This window comes from Sardina pilchardus, chromosome 4 (genome assembly GCF_963854185.1).
Source record: "Sardina pilchardus chromosome 4, fSarPil1.1, whole genome shotgun sequence".
Lineage (NCBI taxonomy): Eukaryota > Metazoa > Chordata > Actinopteri > Clupeiformes > Clupeidae > Sardina > Sardina pilchardus.
In genome coordinates this window covers 34,578,948-34,589,588 of record NC_084997.1, presented here as the reverse complement: position 1 = coordinate 34,589,588, position 10,641 = coordinate 34,578,948, and the positions used below count along the sequence as shown (strand labels likewise).

The following is a 10,641-nucleotide window of genomic DNA, read 5'->3' as shown; positions in this document are numbered from 1 at the left end:
CTTTGCCAATTCTTGTCCTGAATTCTTCGTTAAGAACCAGAACGACAGAACCGTCACTCCTACTGTACTGGAGGGAGCGCGGTTCAAGCAGATCTGCCAGCGGTACAAGGGCGAGTTGATGTTCGCCACTCTCTACGACACTCACAACAGGATCCCTGTGTACTCGGCCTACAAGTTTGAAGGACTTGCAGATGAGAAAAGGGACGATCCCTGGAATATTGAGCCTCAGGTAAGTTTACTGTTAGTTAGACATATTAACCCTTATGTTACCCTCAAATCTTACCGACATTCGTTACCCTTGGGGTCAATTGTTACCCAGTTTTGTGGCAGGTACTTAACAAGAGTAATAACCACCATCAAAAGCCCTACAAAACAACCCCCCCCCCCCCCCCCAAACACACACACCCTTATGAAACCTGGAACCCTGACTGGCAATATTGCCCATCCAGTGTCAGCAGCTCAAAGGCTTGCTGATGCTTCACTTTTGAATTTTTCAGTCCTGCCAAAATAACGTATATGTAATATGTACTTGTATATGTAATAATGATATTAACTACATGTTCTCATTCTATTACAATAATAATATCCATAATGTGTCAAATATTCATGTACCTCATGTTTCATACAGATGGGGTCAAATTGACCCCAAGATCACCAATGTACTGTAACAAATATTTCTACAGGACATTGGAAACATAGTATTGTGCAAATGTTATGCTTATTCTGTTGTACCCTTCAAATTAGGACAAGTCATGAAACATGGAAAAAAAAGTTAACCATATATTTTATGATGTTTAACATTGATTGGGGTGAAATCGACCCCAAGAATAACATGAGGGTTAATTATGTGACTTACATTTCTGATTAGATATGTCACAAAGTATCTCACTCACTCCCAAAATACCATTTTAGATGTAAAGTAATTAAAGTAATTTTTGAAAATATTACATTTCAAGTGGTGCATGTGTGTGTGTGTGTGTGTGTGTGTGTGTGTGTGTGTGTGTCTGTCTGTGTTTTACAATGTATGGATATATCCACATACTGTATGTTAGTTCCATGAATGTTCTGATGTTATGACTGTTCTAATGTACTGTTTTACAATCACTTTGCTACTATTTTCAGAACCTTGATGTAATTTTTCAAAACTCTAGACACAAAACTCAAAACGGTTATCACTTGTAACACAGGCTGTCTAATGTCAATGCATTGCATTGTGCATTCATATCTTCAAAGAAATCTTGCACTTGCACAATCATAGGTTTAAAAAACTAATTTAGAGTGAAATACCACTGAAATATAACTATAGATCACCCGCACACAAGCAACCACTAGTTTCATAGTGTCATTGTATGTACAGTACAATCATTAATAAATGCAATACAATGCAAAAAAAAGTGTTGTTGTGATATGTAGAACTAAAGGGGACAAAGAGCTGTGTTTTCCAGATTTCTATCTGTCAGGACAAGTGTTGGGAGTCTGTGAGAAAACAAAATACCTGGGTCACTACATCACAGATCAGATGTCTGATGATGATGACATATATAGACAGTGCCGCATGCTATATGCCCAAGCTAATATTTTGAAAAGGATATTCCTAATGTGCTCTGACAAAGTAAAAATTCAGCTTTTTAAAGCATACTGTACTCCACTATACACTGCAGCCCTATGGGCAAAGTTTAAAAAGGCCAGTCTACAGAGGCTACAGGTTGCTTATAATGACTGCTTTAGGATATTACTAAGGAAGCCTAGGAGCTGTAGTGCTAGTGGCCTGTTTTGTAATGCAGGTGTCAGAACCTTCAGAGCATTGTTGAGGAACCTGATGTATAAATTTATCTGTCGCCTAAATATGTCACAGAATTACATTATTATATTGCTGACCAATCCCAAACACAGCACAATTCGTTACCAGTCACCAATGTGGAGGTACTGGTATGAATGTCTTTTATGAAATTGTGTGGGGGAAGTTGTTGGGGTTTTTTGGTGTTTGTTTGTTTTTTTATGTAGGGCTGTTTGTGTGTTCTTCTATGGACCTTGAGTCTGACAAATAAAATGATGATGATGATTAAATATTGTAGAACAAAATAGGTGATACAGGTTTCATTATGGTGCTACATGTAGGCCTACAGCACAGTAAATACATCTGTGTAAAAGTACTGCAGTAGTAGATAATAGACTACTGCTAATAGCTACTGTATGTGATCATTGTAAGGAAATTAACAGACTCATTTGAAATGTAATGGGTGAATTACCTTTTGAAATAGTAGCACTTTGATGTTTAGTTATCATATTGAACAGGTGATTTTTGTTAAATGAACAAATTATCTAAGTTTTATGTGTATTGTATCCAAGCAATTGAGAAAAGGGTTAGAGTTTTGAAAAAAAGTGCATTTTGATCATTGATTGTTAGTTTTGTGTCCAGAGTTGTGAAACATGACATCAAGGTTCTGAAAATAGTAGCAAAGTGATTGTAAAAAACTGTAATGTGCCATGTTGAACGCTTAGATCAGTAAAAGTGAAGCAGATGAAATGTCTCTTCTGACTGTACTGACTCTCTCCTGGCCTCTTGTGTCTGTGATCTGAACTGCAGATTGACGTAGCCTCTGACTGTACTGACTCTCTCCTGCCCTCCTGTATCTGTGATCTGAACTGCAGATTGACGTAGCCTCTGACTGTACTGACTCTCTCCTGCCCTCTTGTGTCTGTGATCTGAACTGCAGATTGATAACCCAAACGCGCAGGGAGGCATGACCCCTGAAGGAAGTTCAGGCATCTCACCAAACCTCCTGGGTGTCCATCAGGCTCTACTTATTGACTACAGCGAACGGGAGTCTGAGTCTGAATTTGACTATGGGTTACAATATGAGATTGGCCACCTGTGCCCTGACTGCGGCCCATGCGAATATACCACCTCAGCGTCCTCCTTTACCCTGACCAACACCGCTCCGCAGGATAGAGAGGACAACATGGACTGGCACGGGCAGGTGCAGAAAGTCACCTTCAATGGCCGGGTTTCCCAAAATTGTTAAGAAGCTCTTAAGTGCTAAGAACTTCTTAGGAGCGTTGTAAGAATGTTCTAAGAACGCTCCTAAGAAGTTCTTAGGACTTAAGAGCTTCTTAACGATTTTGGGAAACCAGGCCAATATCATCGGAAACGAGTGCGCTTCTGGCGAGGCCCATGTCATCACTGGTGTGGTGCCAAGTCGTAATACATGGATAGTTAGAGATAAAGAAAATAGAGTGAATGTGCCCGACTATTTCTGGTCTGCTTTCTGTTGCTCCTTGTCACCTGCCAGTGCCAACGATTTCTCATATGGTTTCTTGGCCCCCACAAAGACAGGGATGATGACACTTAGAGAGGACAAAGAACACAACTGGAGGATGGTCGCAGAGAGGATGTCTGTTAAGGACCTGAATGCAGAGCTCACACGTCTCTACGGCTCCGCATTCAGCGTGTTTGGGGATGTGTGTGTGTGAACCCAACGCACATTTAATAAGGCACATTTACTGTAAAGCAGACGTGTGTCTCTCTCTTAGAAAGGTGCTGTGTATGATTAATATAGGAGCTTGCACTTGTTATTCTGAAGTAAAACTGAGGAACTGTGTGGGAGGAAATGTAGACTCAATGCTGTGTAACTGTTGTGTTAGATGTTTTAGCTGCATTGGTTTAATAAACGGCCACACATCACACTGATGCCTTTTTGAAGATGCATGTTCTCTTTCTGTCTCTGATAAACTGTAAATATGAAGTAAAAAAAACCACAGTGACAATGTTGGCGCCATAAACCTACTGCAGAGTCCATCTCTTTTTGTAAAATTATGAGTCTGTCTGCTTTACACCTCTGCTGGTTCTCTTCCCATAATTCCCTAGTTAAGACGCACAAACAAACTCTTAATACAAAGAAAATTAATATTCTTCACATACATGAGTTAGTAACTCGTTTTTAAGGACAAACTTGAAAACATTGAACTGATTCAAAGAGGCACTACATGGTCCATTTGAGTCTTATCTCCTCGTAGTGGTATGACTACTGTGGGATATGTCTCAAGTCAAAGTCAAAGTCAGGACAGGACAGGACAGGACAGGACAAACAGTAAAGTGCACATACACAACAAGAACATATCCTAACAATAATATAACTTAAATGTCAATGCAGGTTAGCTACTGTAGGTGCTTATACACATATCATTGGTGGCTCTCGTGCATCTTTACAGAGTCAAGACGGAGGCAGTCATTCCCAGCCGCATACCCCCTTGCTGATCCTTGACTTACCACCTACAGTATTGTGTCTGTTAAGGTGTCCACAACCATGGCAACCTGACAGGGACAAGTACAGCATAAGGCCTCATTCCCAGCTGCACACCCCGGACGGTGGCACTCATTGATGCACTTATTCCTACTGCAATCTACCTTTGCACTTCACTATGTTGTCACTTTATACTTTTTTCACTCTTACTGTACCTCTCTTGTTAAAATTGTTCTTTAAAAGCTTAAAATGTTTTATCATGTTGACAGTCAATTTGGTTAAAAAGCGTCAGCCAAATGTAATGTAATGTAAATATAGTAGCATGACGTTCAAATTAAATCTGCTGCATAGTGGAGAGATTGAGAAAACCCATATCATCACCGCATGTAACATGCTGTTACTGCATGTAACACGCAGTAAACGTCCGCAAGAATGAACAGCAGTTTGAAGTAAAGCTAATAAAGTATTGGCTAAATATTGGTACCCCATACGCCCCTTGGAGGCTTACGCACTGTGTGATGCGCGTGGCGGTGGTGGCGGCGCGGCGGCGCGGCGGCATGACCACCATTGCTTACAGGTTTTACACGCTAAACTCCGCCCATTGCCAACAAACATCTCTTAAGAATATCAGGGAGCGTCGGAAGATCTCCTTGTAATGGTCTCTCTGTCCCTCATACAAAGAAAAATACATTGTTGTCGTCGTAATTGCACGATTTTAACCAAGCCTGTAGGAAGCCGGGAGACATAGCCTACTCGATGTCTGGAGAAGAGAGAAGCACTCAGGTGAGTCCTCCTCTTCTTTTGGCTTATCAACCTGTGAGGATCATCAAATTCCCACTTGGAATTTCAGGTAGCAGGCTACTAAATGTGCGTTCAAATTCGCAAGATGAAAATTGCCCGCGCTTGCAAACAGAGGTGGAGGTGAAATCTGCCAAGATGTAGACAAAACAACTGTAAACACTAGGAAGTAGCCTAGTTTCCCGCGAGCATGCTGCTCCTGGGAGGAGGGCGAGGGGCGTAGACCTGTGGCATATGAAATCAGCTGTTAGAATTGTGAGGTTTCTGGGAGAAGACAACAACATCAAAGTTAAAGTATTTCTGTACGTCTATAATGCTATAATGCCGGTATGTAGCATATTTATTCCTCATTTTAGTCAACTTATAAACTTATGAGCACAACTGTTCGTCTCCCACGGTTACCCATGAATCAGATGGTGTTTTAATTAGAAAGAATAAAGAAATGAACACATCCACAGTGCATAACCGATCACATCACTTTATGAAACGAATGCCTTTTTCTTTTTTCCTTTTGTCTGATATGAAAGGTGTCACTATGAAATTATTTTTTATTAATTAGAAATGATAATTATTGTAATTATTATTATTATTACAATTATTATTCTACATTTGAAATACATTTTTACTACAGGTTGACATGGGAGACTCCACCATTAACTCAGTCCAGGACATACTGAGGAGTACCATAGAAAACCTTGGCTCTGCCGACTTCAAGAAGTTCAAGCACCATTTGAATGACATGGGCAAGGTTCCATGGTCAAAACTCGAAAAAGCAGATCATTCGGATACAGTAAATTTCATAGTGCAAACATACACTAAGGAACATTCTGGCGCAACCATGTGTAAAGTCTTAAAGAAAATGAACCTGCACCAGATGGCCATAGACTTGGAGAAGGAACTGGCTGGAGAGAACTCTCGCAATGAAACTGTCAGCACAGGTTGGACTCAATGGCTCACAGCAACATTAATTTGACGTGCATTATAAATATAGTAAGACATGTCAGTAATAAGATATGGCAAGAACAGAAGCATATTCCTTCTTTTATTGTCATCCCGTAAATTAAATGATATTAGCATCAGTCATTTTTATCTACAGTATATGACCACTTTCTCAGACTGAGTAATCACCAGTATTGCTGCTACTGTAGATATCTATCATGGTGTCCCACTGTAACTCAACACCACACAAGGCTATACATGCATACTTGACAAACCGGTTTATCTATGCATTGTAAACACACATTGTGTTTGTCCTCAGTCATCCTAAACTATGTTTTTGAAAGCATGACATATAATTACAGTACAAAAAGGCATTCTTGTGTAATTCTTTGATACGCTGAAAAAAATATCCAGGTCTCTGCAACATTGTTTTTACAGTGTCTTAGTCTTACCAATACATTTTTAGTTTGTAAAGCAGCGATCTTTCTGTGGTTGATATTTCAGACAAATAAAGCTCAATGAAGTAGACTAGGTTTTAAGTTTGTATTTAATTGGAATCAGACAGGTCTCTGCTAATTATGATGACCCTGTACTATCAATGTATGTATGTAATGTAGTACAGTATGTATTTTATATCATCAAAATGGGGACTAAGGTCCAGGGCCACATTTATTTCATGTCACAAAAGTATACAATGTGTCCAAGGATATCTATAAAATCAAAGTAGGCAATTCCATCAACAGTTTGCATCCTTTATTTAGTTTTGTGATGCATGGAATAGTATGCTTTCAACACTTTCGTGATTGTCGTTGACAGAAGCAGTGTATTGTTGCCAAAATGTGCCATAGCTCTCACTATTTCTCATGATTATGACTGTGCACAGATGCAGCAGAAAAGAGAAAGCAGAGTTCCTCCAGTCAAGGGGACCAGAGGAAAGAGTCAGAGGAAGTCCCAGAAAGAGGACTGAAGAGGAAGAAGGAGCCTGGTGAGTCATCATGCCACCTCATTTCCCGTTAATTTACACCAGATCTCAACATTATTAACCTGATATATTGAAATACTGCACTTTGCTGTCAAATAAAAAGACAAATGTTAAATTACACTCTGCCCATTGTTGTTTAACCAAACTTCAATGTTTTCTTAAAACACATCTGTTCCCTGTTAATATCCATACCTCCATATATCTGCCATATCAGCGTTTTTTTCCACCGACAGAGAAACGGCTCTGTTCCCATTCTCGCACCAACATTTGAACCATTTGCAGCGTTTCGACCAAACAGAAGCCGGTTCAGAACGTGGCACCTTGGTTCAGAACTTGAACCAGAAAATGGTTGTTTTTTCCTACAAACTGGAGTGTCATTCTGCCGTTCAGAGGGGAGAAGGCTAGGTTCTTTGCCAGTGGAAAAATGCCTTTTTACAAGGTTCCATTTAGAACCAATTTGGGTGCCATATTTGTATCAAATGATAGAACCTTTTCGGGGTCCATGTGGAAACTTTTTTTCTAAGCGTGTACTGCTAGTTGATTCTTGTTTTTTTCCCCCAAAATGAACAACAAAGGACTGTTACAGTATATATTTAACAGGAAGATACTGTCAAAGACTAGTCCACTGTAAAAAAAACACGGAAATAAGGGCAACCCTACTGCCAGTTCTTTACTGTTATTTCACGGGACACGAGTATGGGCCTATCCCATTCACTCCCTGATATGATATTTGCCAGTTAGCACTAATACATTGAAGGGCTACAGTGGTAGAAGCTCTACCACTCATAGTACTGTAACTTGGATTATTCTGGATTATTTTCAGACGACCTCTGCAGTCTGCATGGAAAGGAGGTACAACTCTTCTGTCAAGAAGATAGCGAGCTGGTGTGCTATGAATGTCGAAAGAACCACAAGGCTCACAACTTCAGACCAATCCGTACAATAGTGCCTGACCTTAAGGTAAGTGTACGATAGAGCTTCTAAATGTATTTCACTTTATCGGTCTAACTGTAACAGTAAATACAGATCTATATTGGACATTAATTGTAAGGATGGCAGTAAATGTGATATATGTCTGTTGTCTTATATAAAAAAGAAGTGATTGGTTTGATTGACGTTATCAATGGGCAAAGGATCCAAGCTAGCATAGCTGTGCATGTGGAACGTTAGTAAACCTCTCTCTCGACATCTCAAGAGCAGTGCTGGCATTAAAGCTAGCAGCCTGGGGCCATATTCACAAGGAATTTTAAGGCTAAAAATAGCTCCTATCTGGCAAATTTAGGAGAAACAACTTAGAAGAAGTTGAGAGGATTCCTCTCTTTGTAAATGTGTCTTCATACAGATTCATTTTAAAAAATACTACATCAATGGGCAGTGCATTTCATTAGGCTGCTAGGTTGTTTGTTTTGTCTTACTCTGTATTCATTTATGATATGTATTCATTTATTAATCATCTTCTGTCCTTCGCACTACTTGTGTAGCACACACTCTCTCAGACCTATCACCTGTCACTCATCATATAGGGGAGGTTTTAGGAATAATTCCCGCATTACAATCATCAGTCAATCAAGGTGGTAACATCAGTCAAGCTTGAGGATGACTTATTATGTCAACCATAGCAATTCTCTTGCTGTTGATTGATTGGAATTACTCATAAATGGTGACCTACGCTATTATCAGGCTTAATAATAACAAAAATCGTGTTTCCCTAGAAAAGTAACATTTCGTATGATTTTGTATCGGAGATGTACTGTAGCTCTCTACGCCCTCTACAGATTGAAACATGCCATGGCATTTTGGTCCAAAATGCTATTGGAATGCTGACGTAGTCCTGCACTTCTCTGGCGAGTCTACGTCACTGGGTTGTTACAAATTAGGAATGAAACGCCCCAACACCTGCTGCCCTGATTAGCCTCCCTGTGATAAGCCATGTCTGCAGCACTCATTCCCAGATTGACACGAAATCACCATGGTTGATTGGCTGCAGCAGTGCTGCACTACCTTCCAATTTTCAGAACATCCTGCCTTTTTTGAAAGCCTTTTTCAGAAATGTGGAGTGGGTGGAGTTATGGGGTGAAGTTACACTTTCAGAGAAAACTGTAATAAATTGTTTTAGTGTGATTTACGTGCACTCCTGGTGCTGGTAAGATAAAAATGCTTCGTGATTATGGCCGCTGGGCTTTTAGCTCGATTGTCGCTCCCAATCCAAGGTGATGCTGTTTGCAGGTTTGAGTCCGGGTGTGTGCAGGGCTGAATCAAAAAGGTTTTAACACAACACAGGTTACAATCGCTCGTTGTTATTCATGGTTTGTTAAGCAGCATTGCAGTGTACAGATCTAAATACCTACAGTATCTTCAATTAGTTTCAGCAGCCATACATTTTCAAGTCTTTTAATGTTGCAAGCATTGTCCACCACCCAGCTGTTTTGAGTATAAGAGCTATACAGCTTTTGTGTTGGCGGTAAAGTGTGATGTGATTCTTTATAGGAGGAGCTTAGGCTTAAAGTGGTGCCACTCAAGAAACAGATCGAATTATGTGCAGAAGTGAAGGCTACCTGTGAAGAGACAGCAAAGCATATTAAGGTGAGTGTGACAGGTTATGTAACACAATGTATGCACTTAACACAATGGAAGTGGCCTACACAAGGCATGTCTGGATATGCGCTTTACTTAAATATCCGTTGTATGCCAAACCAGCGTCAGATCGAAGACACAGAGACAATGATCAAGGAAGACTTTGAAAGACTTCACCAGTTTCTACAAGATGAAGAGGCTGCCAGGATAGCTGCACTGAGGGAGGAGGGGAGTTGGAAGAGCGAGATGATGAAGGAGAAGATTGAGAAGATGAGCAGAGAGATCTCATTTGTTTCAGACACAATCAGAGCCATTGAAGAGAAGATGACAGCTAATGATGTCACATTCCTGCAGGTAAGAATCATTAACTTTTTGCACATGCAGGGAACCAGGTACTAAATGTTATAATCAAGACAAATATTATATATTTTTTTCCAGAACTACAAGAGCACAGTGGAAAGGTGAGTGATCTGCCTCCTGTCTCTCTCTTCTCTGTGGTTCTGAACCCAAACCCACAGCAGCACTGACTCCTGAATGTTATTCCAGAGCCCAGTGCACACTGCAGGATCCAGAGAGGGTTTTAGGAGCTCTGATCAATGTGGCAAAGCACCTGGGCAACCTGAAGTTCAACGTCTGGGAGAAGATGCAGGAGATAGTTCACTACAGTGAGTTGTGCTTTAAAAAAAAAAAAAAAAAACGTACTGCAATTGCACATGTTCCATTTCATCCTCATCTGCCTTGTGAGTGTCCTTCACAGCTCTGATCCTGTCATGTTGATGCTTAAAGGGCATGTCACTCGTTGTGTGTCCATTACAGCTTTGCGCAAAATGTATGCAAAATTTGTTGAGATTTGACAAACCACAATTGCGAGTAAAATAAAATTGCGATGTAATATTTTAGATGAAAGTGACAATGAATTTTAAGATTGTTAGATTGGGGGGTCCAAATTCAAAAGGAGGTTTCAAAAAATGTTTTAGTAATTGCAACTGTAAGGTTGAGTGCAACCATATAGTGAAACAGCATATTGGGTTTGATGTTGGCAGTATGTCTAGTTCTAGCTACATGTACAAAGAACATAGCAAAATAATATTCCATTATCAAATA

General features: G+C 40.1%; 1 long non-coding RNA gene across 1 annotated transcript; it reads left to right on the top strand.

The window, feature by feature from the left end:
• Nucleotides 1–5,917: 5,917 nt before the first annotated feature.
• On the top strand, nucleotides 5,918–7,912 carry LOC134078050 (uncharacterized). Its single transcript, XR_009938809.1, has 3 exons — nucleotides 5,918–5,980; nucleotides 6,865–6,966; nucleotides 7,787–7,912. It is a non-coding gene; the product is annotated as an uncharacterized LOC134078050 (long non-coding RNA).
• The last annotated feature ends 2,729 nt before the right edge of the window (nucleotides 7,913–10,641 follow it).